Source organism: Mytilus galloprovincialis, chromosome 3 (assembly GCF_965363235.1).
Source record: "Mytilus galloprovincialis chromosome 3, xbMytGall1.hap1.1, whole genome shotgun sequence".
Taxonomy (NCBI): Eukaryota; Metazoa; Mollusca; class Bivalvia; order Mytilida; family Mytilidae; genus Mytilus; species Mytilus galloprovincialis.
The window spans coordinates 34,057,483-34,079,578 of record NC_134840.1 but is presented as its reverse complement, the minus strand read 5'-3'; the positions used below and the strand labels follow the sequence as shown (position 1 = coordinate 34,079,578).

The 22,096-nt window shown below is 31.2% G+C and overlaps 1 protein-coding gene and 1 long non-coding RNA gene across 2 annotated transcripts in view; one reads left to right on the top strand and one right to left on the bottom strand.

The window, feature by feature from the left end:
• The window catches only part of LOC143067780 (neo-calmodulin-like), a 146,783-nt gene that overhangs the window by 34,525 nt on the left and 90,162 nt on the right, over window positions 1-22,096 (bottom strand). The window lies entirely within an intron of this gene.
• On the top strand, window positions 18,664-20,936 carry LOC143066388 (uncharacterized). The gene is made up of 3 exons (XR_012975592.1): window positions 18,664-18,771; window positions 19,701-19,741; window positions 20,674-20,936. It is a non-coding gene; the product is annotated as an uncharacterized LOC143066388 (long non-coding RNA).

Genomic DNA, 22,096 nt, shown 5'->3' with positions numbered 1-22,096 from the left:
TAAAAAAATATTTTACCTATTTCTATAATTTTTCCATAAAAGAGGATTTGTCGTATGAAAGAAAATGAACGAGCTGTGCATTAGATGCCAAAGGAGTTCCTATAGGACGGTATAAAAGTCTTGCCATAACGAACAAAAATATTGTCCAGTAATAATCTAAAATGCTGTTTGCACAAGGATTACATGTATGCGGTTGAGATATGATAACTAATTCACTAAAATGGTTCTTTCCTTTGATATTAAAACGAATAATTCGCATTGTCATATATAAGTGACTGCTGGAACTGTGTTATATTTAAGTTTCGGTTCACTTCCGCTTAGCTATCTGAGTTAAGGGCATACGATACAATTTTGATCCCGTATTTACCCTGATAAAAAATTTCATATAGATTATTTTTTACCGGATTAGATCAAATATGTAATAAAACATATACCTTCCTGTGCAACTTTTGGAGTAAAATGATGTAGAGAATTTTGTATATTTGCTCAAAATTCGGATTTGTGGCCATATTTTCAACATAACTTTTTTGGTTTTAAATATTGTTTTTTGTTAAACAATTTGTAATTTCTGTATTTTATAAGTGTTCTACAAATTTATACATTTTGTATTCAGAAATAACTCATATTTATCAAATGTTCATGAATGTAGAAAAAAAACATCATTTTTTTCTGTATATTTATCAAATTTAAAAAAAAATGCACTATTTTCATTTTCATGAAAATTGGCTCACATAATCTTCTCGCTTAATCAAACCAAATGGCATTTTAAAAAAGCGGGATCCATGAACTCGTTTTCAAGTTAAATAAGTTTAAATGATAAAAATCAGTCGAAAACTGAATCTTTTCCCGATAAGTTATAGTTTGACGTCGCGAAAATAACAATTTACGTTAGCAACGTCATTACCTCCCCTGTAACTGTATCGTATGCCCTTAGACAATTTTCTTATAGGCAATCGATTGTCAATTGTAGATAATTTTCTTGTGTGTTTCTGAAATGACTACCTATCAAGTTATTATTTGTCAATAGTGAGATTGTACAAGATTATGAAAATAAGTCGTTTTAAGAAAATATTTTCCAAAACTTTTGAATTTCTATAATAAAATTGTGTGTGGTTCTTGTTGCTCAAAACAAGAGTTTAATTTACATCGTGCGCCCAACAGGAAGTTCTTTTTCTTCCTGACCAAAAAATATGCAGGCGTACACGAAAGGCAGCAGTATGATTTATTTTTATCACAAAATGTGTTATGTCTATAAACGAGTTGTTTATATAACATGTTGACCGTGTATAAAATAAGATGGTTTGTAATATACCGTTAAAACAGTTTAACAACATCAAAAAATAAGACTTATCTAGTACGAACCCCATCAAATACCTGGTATTAACTCAGGTTTTTGGGGAAGGGTAACAGTTTTAGCACTACATGGTATACTCATCGTTTTGTACAAATGTGGTATTAAGTCTAAGTTAGGAATGTCAAAATAATGGAAAGGGGGATGGGATTGAGGATACATCCTTTTTCGGTTAGTGTCGTTGGAGTATATGCTGAGGTCTAATTATATCGTCAATATCTTACTACTTTGTCGAGCATTTTCTGTAATGTGATTTACAAACACAAACGATTATGTTGTGGACTTCGTCTGCGACGATTAAAGAATATTTCGTCATGGTTGTAAAATAGTTTTATTGCAAACACTGGCTATTTGAAGTTAAACCATTGTTGTGACGTCATTCTATTGTTTTGTCCGTTCTTTATTTCAGTGATTGGACTATCATTTTACCTGTAAGAAACCATAATGTTACCTATAGCTGTCCAATATTTTTAAGAATAGCCCCCCTCTTTCTTAAAAAAATATTGGACATCGCAATGTAGCATAACTGAATATTACAGGTAAATGATAGTTCTATCACTGAAATAAAACAAAACTATTAATTACTCCAATTGTTATCATCATGTAAACAAATATACAACCAAAGAACAAATGACAATTTAAAAAAACATTTTATCAAAGTCACCTTCCAATACAATAATTTGTGTCACTCATGAAAACGGTTTCTTGAGGAAAAAATCATTTTCAAATTTATTTTAACACTACCAATACTTGTATCATAGCCATTTTGCTCAGGTTTTTTGGGGGGTTGTCTCTTTTAGCATTTATTCAATAAGTTGCTTATGCTCGTTGTAAGTCTTGTTTTTGTTAATTTTATGAATTTCTTTTTTCAAAATATTTATCCTCGTCCGTCTTTGGGTTACCAAAATTTACTTCTGGTGTTGCTCTTATTCTTACTAATATCATTTTCAACTACAATCAAAATTAAAAAGCAATAAAGTAACGCATCTAAAATTGAAAGATCATGCTACAATACAATGGCCATGAACAACCTAAACCTTATCCCGTAAACAAAGTGCGAATCTAGAACTTCCTTCATAAACTAGGAGACTATAATAGTTTTTATAATTTTCAGGTTTTGGCGTTGATTTGCAAGTTATTTTCTGATATTATTGCATCAATAATGCAATACTTCGATTAGTTTATCTGTCAAACAATCCGATTCTTTTTTTCCTTGTTTACCTAATAAAAATAAACCGGAAAAGAAACAAGAAACAAATAAGAGAGGCCTATATTTTGAAATATTATATATATATATATATATATAAAACTTGCCATTATTAGCTGCTTTGACTATATCCTCTTTGTAATCCACACTGAATAGATTCTGAATATACATTTGATTTTAATCCAAAGTTTGAAACAACACAATCACTAATAACGACATCTCTTTTTTCGTTTTTGCATTAATCAAGCATATACTTTCATCACTTTATCCATTTTGAAACACAAAACGCATGTAAAGGTATTCACGGAAACTATCAGCGGGAACTATGAGTAGTCCTTGCGCACGCAAAAATCATGATACGCATACCCTGTGTTTTTTTCTTTTTCTTTTTTCTTCATGTAGCAAAACATGTTGTTTTCCTTCATCTGTACTTTCTTTTTTTTTTTAAGTTGTGCTACTGTTTGAAGGGGTCAACATGTAGGATATATTTTAATGTAAAGAAAGTTTATTCACAAAAATAGGTTCATATTTGATGAAATTAAATCTTTGCTTGCTGTTTCTTTTCTTTTACCTTTTTCGACGTATTAAACAATGTTTTAAGTAAGATATAAGTCTCTGACAATCCATTCATTCTGTTATCGGCTTATATCCCTTACATCTATATATACCATAAGTGTCCATATGCCCGTTTAGTCTTTCATCAATTACATCATAGCCAAACATATTCGAAAAGTATAACAACGCCTTTTGCTCATGTTCATCCATAATCTTCAGATGCTATAACTCATAATGGGCTTTATAACATTTACTAGATAAAAGCATATTTTTTTTATTTGGAAATTAAAAAAGTATGATCGAAAACGTTGTGGGCGAGAATGTATTCCCATGCTAAGTAAGAGACGGAAACAATGTAATGCCAGATGTCAAATTTCAATAGATCAATATGATCCACTTAAAATGAAAACTTAATTGCATTTAAAATAATAATAAACAGTAATTGTACTTTGATTTGTACAATGCATAAAAAGATCTTGCTAAAAATCAACAAATCACAATTTACTAAAATTTTCAAATATGAATATCTTGTATGTACTAGTGTTTGTATTTTGTTGTTCGGGCCAAGGGAGCTACGGTAAATTATGTGGGTAACGTATTTTATTTTTTTGGTTCTACAATTCTTCAAAAGCTTTAAAAAAGGAATATTCGTGAGATATAGAAAGACAACAGAAAACCATCTTCGTCTAAATAAGATGAAGACACAGATTTTTTTTTATTGTAGTTAGTAAATGTTGTAGGAACCAGAAATTTTAATGATTTTTACTTTACAGGTTTAACATAATTATTCCAACAAATGATGTGTCAAATGTCTAAGTATAGCAATTATATAATGAACATAATTTGACTGTCCTTTGGTATCTTTCGTCCCTCTTTTACATAAATTTAAATGATATTTATAAACTGTTTACTGATCAACAAAAATGCATATGTCTTATTCATTATATATACAAATATCAATAAAGGCAACAGTTGTATACCGCTGTTCGAAAGTCATAATTCGATTGAGAGAAAACAAATCCGGGTTAAAAGCTAATATGAGGTAAACACATCAAATATAAGAGGAAAATAATGAAACAACAGATACACTGAAGTGCGACAATAATTGTAGTATTTTGAATTAAACAGTCACTCACTTGCGTGTGGTTACATAATGATTGGCGCCGAGATTCAGCTCATTGTTAATACCTAAGATGTAATAAAAAAAAATGCAAACTCGATACAATAGCTATAGTCGTCACGTAGTTTGTTATGAAAAACACGGTTACACTATCGCAATGTCCGCATTTGGAAATCGACGTTCACAAACAAAACAAATTTAATGTTCTTTTTAGTAAAACCAATATTTCAAATAATTAATGCACTACTATTTTTCGGATTCAACCACTGATTGGCTGACTTTATGTTGAGGGATCAACATTTGTTCGAAGTTCCTTCGAAACAAGTAAGACACTTTTTAATGTTTGTGCAGTTTTTGTCTTTTATCTACATGTAGGTTTTTTTTTAAATAATGGGAATCCGCTTAGCCAAACATATAAGTTCTGTCGGGGAAAATGTGGCTGAGAGACTAGCTTATATTGTCAGACGACACCTTATTGGGGTTGTTGTCCTGTAATACCGACTTTTTGTTTTATTTATTTACGTTTTTGCCTTCTTATATCTTAAAAATTATAAGAGAACAGCAAAAACTTAAATTAGTACAAATGATCAGCAAGAAAAGATCTAAAATTCAGATAATATAGAAAAAAGTCCTCTAGTGACTGATTTTTGGAGTTTTGCTTTTTATTAACGATTTTAACAACAACAAACAATTGTTTTTTTCGTATATCTTAAAGATGATAATAGATGAAAAGAACATAAATTAGCAAAAATTATCAGCATACCCAGATCTTATTTTAAGTAAAAAATAAGGGAAAGTATCTGACGACTCCTTATTGGAGTTTCTTCCTTTTAACAACGATATTTAACACCTAATAAGATCTATAGACACAATAGAGAGAAATTGTGAAAAGATTAAAACATTACCACCAATACAAGATTAACAAAAAGAGATTTTTGAGGATACTTCTATTCTAGTACACAATATGTTCAAGAGTGTCCAAAGTTGAAGATGCAAATTGACCATAAGTACATGTAAGCCACACAAGCTATTTAGACAGCACACTTTCATTCTGTAAAGAAATGAGTAATAATTCAATAAGACTTTTTTCCAAGTGAAATCATATCATTGATACCTTGTTATTCTTTTCGTTGTTTTCATGCATGTATTAAGATAACGCCATACTATTCATATCGTACATGTATGTTCATGTATCTTGCTAATTTTATTTCAAATATATGATAAACGTTTGTAAAGTACAGAACTGAACCATGACGAACATAAATCATACAATGACATTACTTAACAAAACATTGACATTCGGCTGTTCTATGGTCGGGTTGTTGTCGCTTTGACACATTCCCCATTTCTTTTCTCAATTTTACATTGAATTTTAGTAAAAAAAAAAAAAAAAAAATTTTGCGAACGTGGCGATTTTTTCCCGTCAGAATATTAAAAAGTAATTAATATGATAAGATATTACAAAGATACCGTCCTATTTAAACTGGCATATTCCATTAAAACAGGACGGAGAGAAGCAAAGACTGCATGAATATTATTTTTCTTTCCTCGTTGAATACACATATTTTGTTGGAATGGATGTTGTTTAAAATTTTATCCAATCTGACATATTAGTAATAAAATTCTGGATAATTTTATTTAAAATGACCTTTTATGTAATAATTAATCAGGTTACCGCTAATCAAATGCACCGGTCATCATGGTCATTTCACTCATATACTTTTGGCCAGAACCAATTTGCGCCAATTACAGTCTTTTGGAGTTGTGGGTCCTCAATGCTCTTCAACTTTGTACTTGTTTGGCTTTATGACTGTTTTGATCTGGTCGTCACTGATGAGTTTTATGAAGACAAAACGCGCGCCTGGCGTATTTTAAAAATTATAATCCTGGTACCTTTGATAACTATTAAGAAGATAGAAAATGCAAAACTCTCTTGTTTTCTCATGGTATAAGTTGCGCCAATGAATAGAATCAAATCGCGCCAATTTTACCTGAGTATTTTTTAAAACTATATTTTACATATAACAATTGATTTAATTTGGTTATGTCATTAAAGGTAGGTGATGTAATACATTCTATAATGAAACTGAAATATAAGCGCTGCGTAAAATTTGGATGTCCTATACTGCAGTGGAAATGAAAACATTGTAAAGGAAACAAAGTGCTTGGCGTTTTGTCTGAATTGCGAATAATAATCTCATTATTTTTTTTATATTTTTTCTTTTCTTTCCTTTTGTATTACATGTGAAGTAATCACATTCGCTGACCACTTATAATAAGATGGTCACTAACATTGATAAAATGCTATTGATTAATGTACTGCAAGGGAGATAAATTGAAAATATTTTATTTGGAAATCAAATGGAAGCGATAGTTTTATCTCAGTTTTGAGCTTTCTGAAAAGCACTGATTTAGACATTTCTGAAATTTTGAAATTGGAAATCTGTAATATTACTACCTGTATACATATAATACAGGAATTGCATTAATATTCAAAATATCAATAAACAGAGCTGCCTACGTGGCGAAATACATGTATATCTTTATAACTTATTTTAGGTGAAAATCTAATGTTTGCATTGTGTCATTGTAACTGTTCGTCATTCAGAAACACACAAAAGACAAAATCACGTATTTATTTTCAAAAAGCTTTACGGCATGCCGATGAAACGGACTGTGTAAATATTAAAAAAATATTGCCTCTCATTTGTTTGTTTAGTAATTAATAGCTTCCAACGATTTTTATTTGGTTTTTATTCCAGGGAAGAGTGTTGTGCTTTTTACTTTAAAAGCAATGGAGACTGTAAAGGTAAACATCTATGGGATTCATTTTCTTTCTATCGATATCAAGCACTATTCTCACTTGTTTGCTTTGTACAATTCTTGATTTTAAATTCAACATGCTCTTTTTCTAGAGGTTATTAAAAAAAACTATTACGAATACAAAGAGAAGGGGATGTGGTATTATTACCTGCGATACAAACCTCCACAAAAGACTAAAGAAGAAAGATGTTAACGACTATATGTCTCCTATAATGATTGTGGCACTCCAAAGTAGGCGAAGACAAACATTATCTAGACAATTTGCATGGGAGAAGCATTCACCAGAGATCAATTCACATATCTGCGTTATATCAGTAATAATACCATCTTTTTAAATGTTTATCATAGCACTAATAAGTACTCGTCATATGGCCTATATTATTTAGTTAATAAATTTGAGTTTTACTTCCAGAGGCAAATATTGAATGCATAATTAGGACGAAAAGTAATTAACGATCATTCTGATCAGTAGAACGAAAGGAAATATTTTACTTATATACTAAAAGTGAAAGTTTTTTGGATATGGATAATTACAAATACAATACAAATGATAGCTCAATTATGGACTCCGCAGAGGTTTTTTAATAAAGGGTTTGTTCACGTAGAGAGAACTTGACACTTACACATCTGACAGCAGTGGATTAAATTATAGTTCAATTGACATGATGTATTTCTTAGACTGCGTAGTTGTACAATTTACCTTGGAATTTGGTATTTACGTTAACACATTTTGTATATTTTTTTAGTTAAACTATAGTATCACAGTTTTTTGTGTTATATACTCTAGGAGAGATACTAATGTCTTTTAGATTATTTTATAACTTTATCTAAAAATGTATTTACATATTTGTTTACATGTAATTATTAACAGAATGTCCAACTGGTACTATAAGGTTAAGTGAGGACGATGAAGGTTATTGTAGACCATGTCAGAGAGGATTTTACGGATACAAATGCGTAAATATATGCAAATGTTCAAAACATGAAAGGTTTGTAAAATGTCATATATTTTGTTTTTGTTTTGAAAAACTAACAATATTCAAGAAATTAATAAAAACAAAACTTGTTTTCGTGTTATATGAAATAAGAGTGTACCAAAGAATTATGAACAAATTGGATGCAATAAAGATGTTTGGTGTCGACTGCCATATCTTTGTTAATCACGATGACATTCTGAGATTGGTTTATTGTATCGTGATTTGTCTGTTATACGTTTTGGTGTCCACAGTTTTCTTGTCGGTTGTTGCATTGATGACTCAATTGTGACTTCCATATCGATGTTTAATCATATCACTAACAATAATTCGGTGAATGCTGCTCTTACTAGCCTCTATTCAATGTAGATATAAAAATGTCTACTGTTCATTATTTTAGATGTGATTCATTACGAGGATGTATATCAAAAGGAGGCGACGGTGAGTAGCATAAATAGTGACACATTTACTGCACTAGATGCACTTTTCGACAATTTAAACGTCTTTTGTTATTATCGTGTCCAAAATATTTTAGATCCTGAACCCATATCAACCATTCATGTTCTGTTAAAACAAAAAGGTCATAAACTTTTTAACAGTTTGTATTTTTTCACCCTTTCGGGTATTCACTTTTATTTTCGATTTTAGTTTTGTAATGTTTTCCATTACTGCATTTCATTTTATTTAATACATGTGGATATAGTACATCTGCGCTAAAATAGCTTGCAATGGCTTCAATACATAAAATTCGACAGGACGTGAATACATATAGATAAATAGAATATAGATACATGTAACATATCTCTAGTCGACCATAAATTGATAACAATAAGATAACAATATTTTTTTTAATTGAGATAAGTAAACGTTAATAAATCAATCATAGAAGTGATCCAATTCAAATTAATTGAAAACACTTAAACTTGTATTAAGGATTTTTGAGTTACTGTGTCCATAGAAGTTTTAACTCTAAGACTTCATTTTTCTTGCATTGTTAGTAAAACATAGATCGATTTGGAAAACATCTATCAAGCTTATGACTATCAGTAAAACTTTAAAGAGAATCACCCTTTCTTTGTGAATATAATTTGTTTCTGATATTCCTATTGATATCGGGGAAAGCACAATGGCTTCTTAGTTTAAAAAAATATGTCGTATTGTTTTTATGTATTTTGCTTGGTTGATAAGAAAAGCAGCTAAAACTTTTCAAATCGATTAGTTAAATTTGAAATAAAGTATCATGGTATTTTCCTTTGTGTAATACAAACTTTTTATCCACTACAACGTTCAATTCTAGATATTAATTCATAGATGATCCGTTCATCCTATATTGATTCTTAAAATTGAAGAGCCTATCTTAAATTGAGGGTAAACTATATGGCCTTCCAAATACCGTTTCGATACCTAACATCACCGAAGAGACATATATTGTCGAAATCTAGATCTGGTGTACAAAACATATTGACACCTTGTGTTTGTGGCATAACATCTTGGCCACAAGTTTACTTTTTTCAGTTTAGTATTAAATTTATATTAAGATCCATTTTGTTACATCTCGTGATCAATTTTATTTGGCAATCGCCAATGGCAGTCAGCAGGGTTAAGTAACATCAGTTGTTCGACCTGTTGGTAAAATGCGTTTTGTTTAAATATACTTTTTCACTTTTTTGTTCTTTTGGAAAATCAAGTTTGTGCTGTATTTAGACCCTTCTACAACGAAATTTGTTTAACATGCACACGTATAAAAATTGCGGTTTTTATCCTACGCAATCATAAGTTGAACGTAGTTTTCAATTTAGACTTGTTTATATCTATAATACTAAAACAACGAGGTCCAATTTGTCAGCCGTCATCATCGTAAAAACGACGAGGTCCAATTTGTCAGCTGTCATCACGTAAAACGACGAATCAAAGAATTCAACTTTATATATAACTAATATAGTACAAAGGTGTAGATTAAAAATTACACCACTCCAGGCCATTTTGTTTTCCACGTAATTAATATTACCAATAACTAAGAAGTTCCGGGTCGAGTCCGATAGCGATACCAATAGTATATTCACCTGTGACCTATTACCTTATCTGTACGTTCTGCATCTGACAGGAGCACCACCAAACGGTGTATTCAGGATTAATATGCTATTTACACGGGTCATAATTAGGTTGACACTACTAAATTGTCAAATTGTTACCTTTTGTAGTATTTTAATCAGTAAGACTTTCTAAGATAACAATACGAATACTAAAAATCTGTGACCAAAAATAAGGCGTATAGGTACAGTTTTCAATTTGTTAGCGGGCATGACGTAAAACAGCGAATCAAAGAATTCAACTTTATTTATAACTTATATAAGTATAGGACACCGATGTTACTTAAAAAATTCTCCATTCCAGGACCTTTTGTTTCCGAAATAATTAATATTACCAATAATTTATAAGTTCCAGTTCGACGGGTTCAAACAGAAAGATTTGAAAGCAGAGACAACTGTGTATATTATAATCGGCATGACTTTATCAGATCACAATACTTATACTAAAATAAGGTTTGCGCATACTTATATACTTTAATTCAGTCACGGACCCGCGATATTACGGGTGTGTTCTAGTATATATATATCTGTTGTAGAGTTGTCACTGACTCAGACGTACTTATAAATATAATTATTTTCTGTGACTGTATATTACATTAATTTGTAGGATCCTTTACTATAGATAATATAGCTGATCTGTAACAATAACATCTTCATGCCTTATATATCATGTACTGTAGTACGCCGCTAGATTAAAACTGACGAGGAAAGGTAACACAAGGCCAGCGAAAGCTCTTTTATTGAGAGCCCAGGTGGTCGTGTGGTCTAGCGGGACGGCTGCAGTGCAGGCGATTTAATTTGGTGTCACGATATCACAGTAGCATGGGTTCGAATCCCGGCGAGGGAAGAACCAAAAATTTGCGAAAGCAAATTTACAGATCTAACATTGTTGGGTTGATGTTTAGACGAGTTGTATATACATTATTTACACAGCCATGTATCACCATCATTGATGGCGATCCGATGGATACATCTGTTGTAGAGTTGTCAGTGACTCAGACGTACTTATAAATATAATTATTTACTGTGACTGTATATTACATTAATTTGTAGGATCCTTTACTATAAATAATTTAGCTGATCTGTAACAATAACATCTTCATGCCTTATATATCATGTACTGTAGTACGCCGCTAGATTAAAACTGACGAGGAAAGGTAACACAAGGCCAGCGAAAGCTCTTTTATTGAGAGCCCAGGTGGTCGTGTGGTCTAGTGGGACGAAGGCAGTGCAGGCGATTTAATTTGGTGTCACGATATCACAGTAGCATGGGTTCGAATCCCGGCGAGGGAAGAACCAAAAATTTGCGAAAGCAAATTTACAGATATAACATTGTTGGGTTGATGTTTAGACGAGTTGTATATACATTAGGTACACAGCCATGTATCACCATCATTGATGGCGATCCGATTGATACATCTGTTGTAGAGTTGTCACTGACTCAGACGTACTTATAAATATAATTATTTTCTGTGACTGTATATTACATTAATTTTTAGGATCCTTTACTATAGATAATTTAGCTGATCTGTAACAATAACATCTTCATGCCTTATATATCATGTACTGTAGTACGCCGCTAGATTAAAACTGACGAGGAAAGGTAACACACGGCCAGCGAAAGCTCTTTTATTGAGAGCCCAGGTGGTCGTGTGGTCTAGCGGGACGGCTGCAGTGCAGGCGATTTGGTGTCACGATATCACAGTAGCATGGGTTCGAATCCCGGAGAGGGAAGAATCAAAAATTTGCGAAAGCAAATTTACAGATCTAACATTGTTGGGTTGATGTTTAGACGAGTTGTATATATATATATATATATATATATATATATATATATATATATATATATATAAACGCCTAAAAGAGTGTACACAACCACTCCAAATACAAAAAAAGGTAACTATAAATGTAATTATTTATAAATATTCGGCTAACACAGATATCCTTCCTCAGTGAGATTCTGATGTTAAATGAATCATCTTAAAGTCTTCTTAGATTAAACTGTTACAATCTTGAAATTTATACAATAAAAAAGTCAAACCGAACATCAGTTAAGACGCTTGCACCATTCTAAAAAAATATTAAACATGCAATAGGTTATATGGCTTATTACAACAGAGAGTTAAAATATATGCTTTAAATACAAATAATAATGTATGATATGAACTAGCACAATTCTAAAACTTTAACGGGAACGACAATTATGATGGTACAAGCATGATAACGTCAATAAAATTACCAAATAGACAGCACTGAACGATCTAAATTTATAAATATGTTAAATTGACGGAGTAAAGTAGCTGCAACAGACTCTGAGTATTTAAACATCGCGAACAAACAGCTGTTAAAACGTAATAATAAGTTTTGAATAGGTATAACTAGAAGAACGTGGCTTATAAATAATTACTTTTATAGTTACATTTTTTTTGTATATATATATATAAACGAGTCTAAATTGAAAACTATGTTCAAACCTATGATTGCGTTTGATAAAAACCTCAATTTTTATACGTGTGCATGTAAAAAAAAATTCGTTGTAGAAGGGTCTAAAAACAGCACAAACAACATATTCCTAAAGACCAAAAAAATGAAAAAATATATTTAAACAAACCGCATTTGACTAACAGGTCGAACAACTGATGTTCTTTAACCCTGCTGACTGCCATTGGCGATTGCCATATATATATATATCTTTATTCTTGTAAACCGAAGAACAATGGTATAGAGACATATACAAATAAATTAACATGATAGTATAAATTTTAAATACAAATGTAAAGTAGAGACATATAGAACGTACGTAGTACGAAAGTTCTGCATAAACATTGTTTCATGGAAATGAAGCTTGAAATTTACTAAATCAATACAGGTTTTAACGAATCTGATTTCTAGAAATCTATATTTACAGACTGTACCAAGGGCATTTAGTTAGAGTAGATATTTGTACAACCAATACGTATACTTTACTTGAGTCCTTCATGTTAATTTCATTTCAATCGCATTTAGTAGCATGTTCAAGCCATTGATAACATAACAGTAGCAATAAATAATCAGTCATACAATAACTGGGCAAATATATATGAGAAGGCTACAAAACAGAAGTCATGCATGTATGGGTGCCAAAATAATGTTTTTGATCTATTATTTAGAAAAAGGATAGTTTTAGACATTTAACATTTAATATGAGGAAGGCGCTACCTTAAATGCCAGCTTTATACTAAGACAATGTCCTATGTTTTGATTAGTTGTTGGTTGTTTAACGTCCAGTGGCAAATATTTCATGCATGTTCAGAACAAATGTCCTAGGTTACATGTCTAAAATGAAATCATAAGTTCAGATAGAAAATGTTTAGGGAACGAACATTGAACTTGAAAAGGCATGAGGGGTTATGGTATTTTTCCTGAAAAAATATTCTGGTTCATAAATTGATGAATAAAAAATCTGTTCAAGCATAGGACAAAAAAAATGTTTTTAATCCAGATCTTCACCAAAAATGATTTTATCTTTCAGATATATATGCAAATTAAATTTAACTTTAAAAATTTATATATATCTTAAAACATAAAAACTTCCCAAACTTCCCAAACAGCAATGTACAAAACACTTGATAAAATTGCATTATCTGCAGAATTGTTGATAATTTTCCTCACAATAAATTCACAAGGACATAGAACTAACACATTGCCCATGCTATTCTGATCTGAGTTTTATACATACATATACTGGCATGGCTGTGCTGTTTCAAGTTGTCTTCTTTTTCTGTTTCCTAAGAAGTATTTGTTTAACCTGTTCAGTCACTATAAAGTGTTACAATTCTTATTTAGACGCAACACATAAATAGTGACCAAAAAGGTACTGCTTTCACATGAGAGGAGCTAGAAAAAAAATTAAATGTACACATTTTCAATAGTTTGTAGGACTTACTATCATATGAAATTAAGGAGATATGTACATGTAGTTCGAGACTTCTGCTGAATAGAAATATGTGGGTCTACCTGATTCCTGTTTTCAAATTAGTCCATATTGAAGGATCCGAAAGTAAAATATGTTTGATTTCAACTGACATAAAAAAAAAATGGTGTTATTTATATGCTCAATATACATCTGCGGTCGTATCAGGCTGTGCATGGCAAAGCATTTTATTGCCTTTAGGTTTGTACTTTTTTTTTTTGGTCATGAAAATAAATTTTTAAGTCTGTTGTGAAGTTGCTAACATGAGAATACTCTAATTTTACCTAAATTGTTAGTTTTTTTTACCCAACTTTTTTATGTACCAGAAAAAAGTTTATTCTGTGCTTATTTTGTAGACTTCCCTTGTTTACAATAGAGTTACACCAATTTAATTTTGAGTCCATGTAGAGTCATTGAAAAATGAGTTTGAAATTACATCCAAACAATCCATGATCCTGTAATGAGACCAGTACCCAAATTCCATACATCATTACATGTATGGTTAATTTCAAATCCTTTAAACTGGGATATAAACAGAGATTTTGTTTTATTTCATGCTGTAACTATTATTTTTGGAAGAAAAGGATGTTCATGGTAACACATCTAATTTGCTCATTTTATTGAAACCCAATTGAACCTTTCCATAGATTCACCTGATAGTGACCTGTCCATTTAAACTTTTTGCAGTTCTATTGTCCCATTGAACAAATACAACAGGTATTGTTCTCTGTATAGTTTATAGTCACTCAGACCTTTAAATTTCTTCTAAGAGAAATCTATCACTCATTAATTAATCTACCAGAGTAAAAAGAAGCTAATAAGATAATTGCACATGCAGGTATTTTTTGTTGAAAAGGTGCAATTTGGTTACTGAGTACAATTTTGGTACTGTGATGTTATATCATAAGTGTGTATTGCTAAATAGGTTGAAATGTGAACCTGATAGTGATATAGTGATAAAGTACTTGGTAGAGTAAAAATGTTTTGATCAGGGATAAACTGATGCATAAAATATGCAGGTGACTGATGCAGCTTGAATTTTAAAGGATGTAGCCCACATTCTTCCAAGTAACATGCCCTGTATATACCTATCATGGACAGTGGTTTATTCTCATGGGTTATCATATTAATAACTCCATCTTCCCATAAAATCCAATTTTGGACAATATTGAAGCATACAATATATACAGTAGTCAGTTCTAAATGTACTACTCAGACTCAAGTCTCCTTTTATGATTTAACTTAGAGAGAGAAAACAAAACAGTTTCCATTTCCTGGGACTGTATAAGGTGTGACATAATCAATGAAAAGATGTCTTGAGAGTTTGCCATTTAGGAAGTACAGAATTAGAAGATTGTGAATTATTTGAATGTTTTAACTTTTGTTAAGTTTTGAATTAGTCTGTGGGCTACCATAGGATCCAGAGGGAGACCCTTTTCTTGGGAAAAAAAATGATGATTATATAGGGAATAACTGAAGCATGACTGGAGCGCACCGTCACCCCCCCCCCCTTTTATGAAAAATGCTGGATTCGCCATTGACTACATGAATAACCGTGATCACATTCAACTGTATAATTATCACTGTTCCTTGGTGTGGGGAATAATGATATGTGGCAGATGAACATAAGCAGTCATGGTCAACCAGTGCACCGGAGTTTGCCCGGCATGGCCAATTTGTAAAAAAAAAATGCGAAATGTATTGCTTGTAGAATTTTTTTCTTTGTTCCCATGGCTGGACGGAACTTTTACGCTAAATATGTTATCGTTAATTATGATTTTGTGACTTTTGAATGAAGTACCTGTGATTATTTAGGACATTTGCTTTGACCTCACTGATAATGGAATGTTGAAGCAGACGAAACATGGCGTCAGATGTTGTTGTCATAACTTCGGTAATTTCCGTGGTACAATAAAATTCAAATAAGCTACACAAGTAGCCAACATTTCTGAATTCTTGTTTTTGCAAACAAATAAAAATTCATGTCGTATTTAACATAGAAATTATTCCAATCTGTCCCGTTTTTTCAAGATCGCGTTAAAACGTTAAATTCGGCCGCCATTAAAAAAGAATAATCGTACGAGATTTAGCGAGAGTGACGAAACTTTTCAGATGGGTCGTCTAGAAAGAGTTATCGTTCTTTGTCCCAAAACGACGCTTCTACCATAAGTGCCAGCATAGCTGGCATATAATAGTTTTAAACATCTCTCAACAGTTTGATAATTAACCCTTGTCTAATGCTTATTCCGTTTCTATGTGTGAGTGTGTGTGTTACATTTTAATGTTATGTCGTTGTTCTCTTATATTTATGAGTTTCCCTCAGTTTTAGTTTGTTACTCCGATTTTTATTTTTGTCCATGGATTTATGAGTTTTGAACAGCGGTATACAACTGTTGCCTTTATTTGTACGGTTAAGCTATGTTCCACTGAAGCATGACGACAAGCTCGATATGCCTTTACACATATATTTTCCTATTTCATTCATTAAGAACTATTTGTCTCTCTATACAGTATAGTCTTTTATGACCTTTGTCAGTCAAACTATTGTGTCCCCCGATTATTCGTAACGAAAGGGCCGAGTTGAAATTTAATTTTACAAATGAAACTCGATGATACATACTTTGTTTTCCAATATTGTTAATAGCATGATATTAAAACCGCAATAGTGTGCAATAAAATATATTAGTCACGCTACAAATAGGATATTGAAAACATTGTTTCAGTTGTTTTGCTATCGCTGCTTTTGGACTACCACAACCCATATATACTATTCGCTACAATACCTGGCGGATTTGAATTGACCTTCTGTAACTGTGTTTATTCCATTATTTCATTCTCCAAATATATTATATAAGATAGAAATGATTTCAGTTAATAGTCAGCAAGTTGGTAGTGATACGAACATAAGAAGTATACAGTCAACGACAAACGAACTGAATTTGAAAGATGAAAAAGACACAGGTACATCATCACTCTGTCATGTTTAAAAAGTATCTTGGATTAATATTAAATTAGTTTATTTTTGTTTATGCTATGTATCCTTTCGAAATATATATAGCTTGGAAAAATAAAATTGATATTCATACCGGAAATGAAGCTTGAAATTTACTAAATCAATACAGGTTTTAACGAATCTGATTTCTAGAAATCTATATTTACAGACTGTACCAAGGGCATTTAGTTAGAGTAGATATTTGTATAACCAATACGTATACTTTACTTGAGTCCTTCATGTTAATTTCATTTCAATCGCATTTAGTGACATGTTCAAGCCATTGATAACATAACAGTAGCAATAAATATTCAGTCATACAATAACTGGGCAAATATATATGAGAAGGCTACAAAACAGAAGTCATGCATGTATGGGTGCCAAAATAATGTTTTTGATCTATTATTTAGAAAGAGGATAGTTTTAGACATTTAACATTTATAATAGTTTTAAACATTTCTCAACAGTTTGATGATTAACCCTTGTCTAATGCTTATTCCGTTTCTATGTGTGAGTGTGTGTGTTACATTTTAATGTTATGTAGTTGTTCTCTTATATTTATGCGTTTCCCTCAGTTTTATTTTGTTAATCCGATTTTTATTTTTGTCCATGGATTTATGAGTTTTGAACAGCGGTATACAACTGTTGCCTTTATTTGTACGGTTAAGCAATGTTCCACTGAAGCATGACGACAAGCACGATATGTCTTTACACATATATTTTCCTATTTCATTCATTAAGAACTATTTGTCTCTCTATACAGTATAGTCTTTTATGACCTTTGTCAGTCAAACTATTGTGTCCCCCGATTATTCGTAACGAAAGGGCCGAGTTGAAATTTAATTTTACAAATGAGACTCGATGATACATACTTTGTTTTCCAATATTGTTAATAGCATGATATTAAAACCGCAATAGTGTACAATAAAATATATAAGTCACGCTACAAATAGGATATTAAAAACATTTTTAACAAGTTTTTAAACATCTCTCAACAGTTTAATAATAGACCCGTAATTACTTTATATCACAATATTCGTAATTAATTTTTTTGCCTTACTTTTATGCATTCAAGTTGAAATAATAACCAAAAGTTTATAACATAAATATATGTCACCTATAATGATTGAGGCACTCCACAATAGGCGAAGTAAACATTATCTAGACTATTTGCATGAGAGAAACATTTACCAGAGATTAATTTATATAACTGCGTTTTATCAGTAGTTTATACCATCTTTTGAAATTGAAATTGAAAGTTTCTTTGAAATAGACAATTACAAATAATCTCGCAAAATGGACTCCTCAGAGGCTTTTTGTAAAGGGTTTGTTAACATAAAGAGAGCTTGACACTCAACACATAAAAGGCATTGGGTGTAATTATAACAAGATTCTTTTTTTTTGACTGCGTAGATTTGCAGTTTACTTTGGAGCTCGGAATTTTCGTTAATACCTTTTGTATACATCTACAGTGACAACATTGTTACAGTTTTCTGAATTATCTACTCTCGAAGAGATACTAAAATCTTTAATATTATTTCATATTTAGTCGCTTGTTTACATATTTGTTTACGTGTAATCATTAACAGAATGCCCACCTGGAACTGTAAGGTTCAGTGGTGATAGTGAAGACTATTGTAGACCTTGTCAGATCGGATTTTATGGATATAAATGCTTAAACTCATGTCAATGTCCAAAGCATGAAAGGTTTGTGAAACGTCATTCATTTTGGCAAATTTTAGACATTCAAGACTTAATATAATAAGTAAAAGCACAAAAATACTGAACTTCGAGGAAAATTCAAAACTGAAAGTCCCCAATCAAAAAGAAAAATCAAAAGCTCAAACACATAACACGAATGGATAACCACTATTGTATTCCTGACTTGTTAGACATTTTCCTATGCAAAAGATTATAGATTAAATCTAACTTATAGCTAGCTAAACATCTTACTTGTATGAAAGTTGCATAAATTTCCATTACATTGACAACGATGTGTGAACAAAGCAAACATACATAAAAGGTAAAAATGTCAAAAATAGGGGTACAGCAGTACAACATTGTGTTATAATCTTATTCGCTATAAAAAAAATATGTGTAACAAAGAAGCATAAAAACAAGGCAAATCACATTTGCAACAATAAAAGACAACAGTACACAAATTTACAACATCACAATAACACAATGACAGGATACAAGTACAGAGCCACGCCATATGTATGAAAGAAACACAAAATGACCTATAGATAAAGATCATTAGCAAACATGAAACACGAGAATACAACAACCCTCATAGAACGCCTTTCAAACTTTCCTTTCATGTTATATAAACCAATAGTGTACTTAAAGAATTATGAGCAGTTTGAATATGAAAATAACGATTGGCACATCTCTGTTAGTTACTGTTCATCCTATTCACAATGACATTCTGATATTGGCTTATTGTATCGTGACTTGTCCCTTTATACTAATATAAATATTCATGTTGGTGTCCACAGTTTTCTAGTCGGTTGATGCTTTGGTGACTCAATGGAGTACCCCATAACTATGTTTAATCATATCACTAGCAATAACTTGGTGTTTATTGTTCTAATTAGTCTTTATTCAACAAAGATTCCTATTGTTAATTTTTGTAGATGTGATTTATCACGAGGATGTATTTCAAAAGGAGGCGAGGGTGAGTAACATAAAAAACAGTATGTCATATGTTGTGATTAAAATTTCGACTAAAATAAATAATATCATATTTCTATAATATAAATTCAAACTCTGTAATGTAAACGTCTTTATACATGTTAAGTTATTCTCGAGTCCAAAAAGGTTTAAAATCCAAAACCTATAACAAAAGGTAAAATAACAAAAATAAATTCCGGAAAAGTAGATTTTAACCAATAACAAATGAATGAAAATCAGAAATCAAATTACAAAGATTGTACCATACGACACAGTTTAAAGTTATTTAGAACAGACAGATACAAATTTTCGAGAGTTCTGTAAGACCGATAAACGTTTATCAACAAAACCCCTATGAAGATATTTATTTATAACTCGAGCGCTAAATTGTCGACACATGCATGTGTACTCTTGAAGACAGATATTGACCTCTTTGTCCGTCTTTTTAAAGATTTTACAAGCTACATCTCTTATTTCCACTGTAAGCCTCCATCCAGCTTTCTACTGTTTCGCATTGGTTGATTCTATGTAAGGTTCTTAAAGATTTGAATTGAGTACATTCGCTTAATTTAACATCTCCAAATCATCAATCACGGAATATATATGTTCAATCTTTCAGTTAATTCCATTTCATCAGTTACAATTAATATTATTATTTCTTGTTTGTATATGTAAATGATCTTTTTCAAGTATCCTATTGAAAAAAACAAAGTTTTCGTTTTCTTTATTTAGTCGTACAACGAGCGAGGCAACACAAAGATATCAACCAAACAAAACATCCTTTTATTTTTGTGTAATTTAGGCTATTGTGGAGAGTTGTTTCATCGACAATTAGACCACATCTTCTTTTTTTATATTCTAAAATAACTTGCTTTCTGTGATGCACTTTATTATGATTATTTATAAAGTGTATTACTTTAATTTTCAATTTTGTAGGAACAAGATTCAATTATAAAGAGATTTTATTGGATATAATACCGTTTGTTGTATTAGCGTTTGTAATACTTGTTATTGGTAGTATCTTGAAACGTGCAAATGATAGCTGTAAAAGATACGAAGTCGACAGCATAGCTGACAATAAAAGTCATCACGACGGCAACAATGAAACAGGTTCTAAAAACTACAATAAAAATGAGTTTTCCGCAAGAGATTAGTGGTCTTCATTTAACAGTTTACTATAGGAATTTGATATTGGTCTTACCAAGGAAACAGGATTCATTCAAACATAGTATAATTACAAATAATGTTGATGTCATTGGTATCCACGATCTGATGGATTAAACTTGTGGTCTCAGAAATTAAAAAAAAATATTATATTTATATTCATTTTTTTATGTTTTCATTTTGTAAAAGGAATAAAACTGTTTTACACCTTAACCCTAAAGAAATTGACAATTACACTAAAAAAGTAGAGATAATTAATTCGTTTGAACTTTAAGCAAAAAAACGTTAACACACATTTTATCAAAAGTATGAAATCTACCATACCACGGGGCATATAAAATCAAAAGTTAAATGACATCTATCCAAATTCGCTAAATAATGACATCAAAGCACACGGTTGTGTTTTCTTTTGATATTTTTTGAGCAAATTCATTTTGACCACGAGTTCCAATTATTTTGTTTTACTTTATGACGTCTTGTGAAGATATACAAACAGGGGAATAAGAACGCATTACTTGTTTATCCCCAATGTATGTTTCTGCATGTAGCGAGGATATCTTAAAAATGTGCTCTTTATTGTTTTTCAAGTCCAATTCTCTCAGAGGGATGGAATAATTTGGAAGGGGGAGGGGTCTGTTGTACTATTACTTATGTTATCCCTTTTATGTTTCCTTCATTTTTGAGCTTCAAGGAGTAAATCAAAACAGTTAGCGTTTTAACTTCTCGTTACAGTATTTCTATGATATCTGTAGCTAAACAAAATTATTAGGCTCTTGCTTTTAAATTGAAGTAAACATTAGTATCAATTGTAAGTATTTTATACGCGTTTTCAACAACTCTTTGTGTTTTCGATTATATTTATTTAAAAACTCTTACATCCTCCTAGAAAAATGCTTTATAAGACCTCTTCTTCTGGGAACGCGTCGTCACAAACCGTGACATGCAAAATGAGAATGTCTTTGTTATCATTCGAAAGAGTCTCTACTTGTGGTGTGTGAATATTCACACCAATTGTACAGTTTGTTTTTAAATCTGACCGGGTCCAAATTTGTGCATCAGAGCAAGTACTTGGTGCAAAAACGTAAATTAATTTGAATTCTAATAAACTTCTACCAAGTCCATGAGAATCATAAAATGGAATCCTTGATACTTAAAATATTTAGAACCACCACTAGCTGGATATTTGATAGTAACG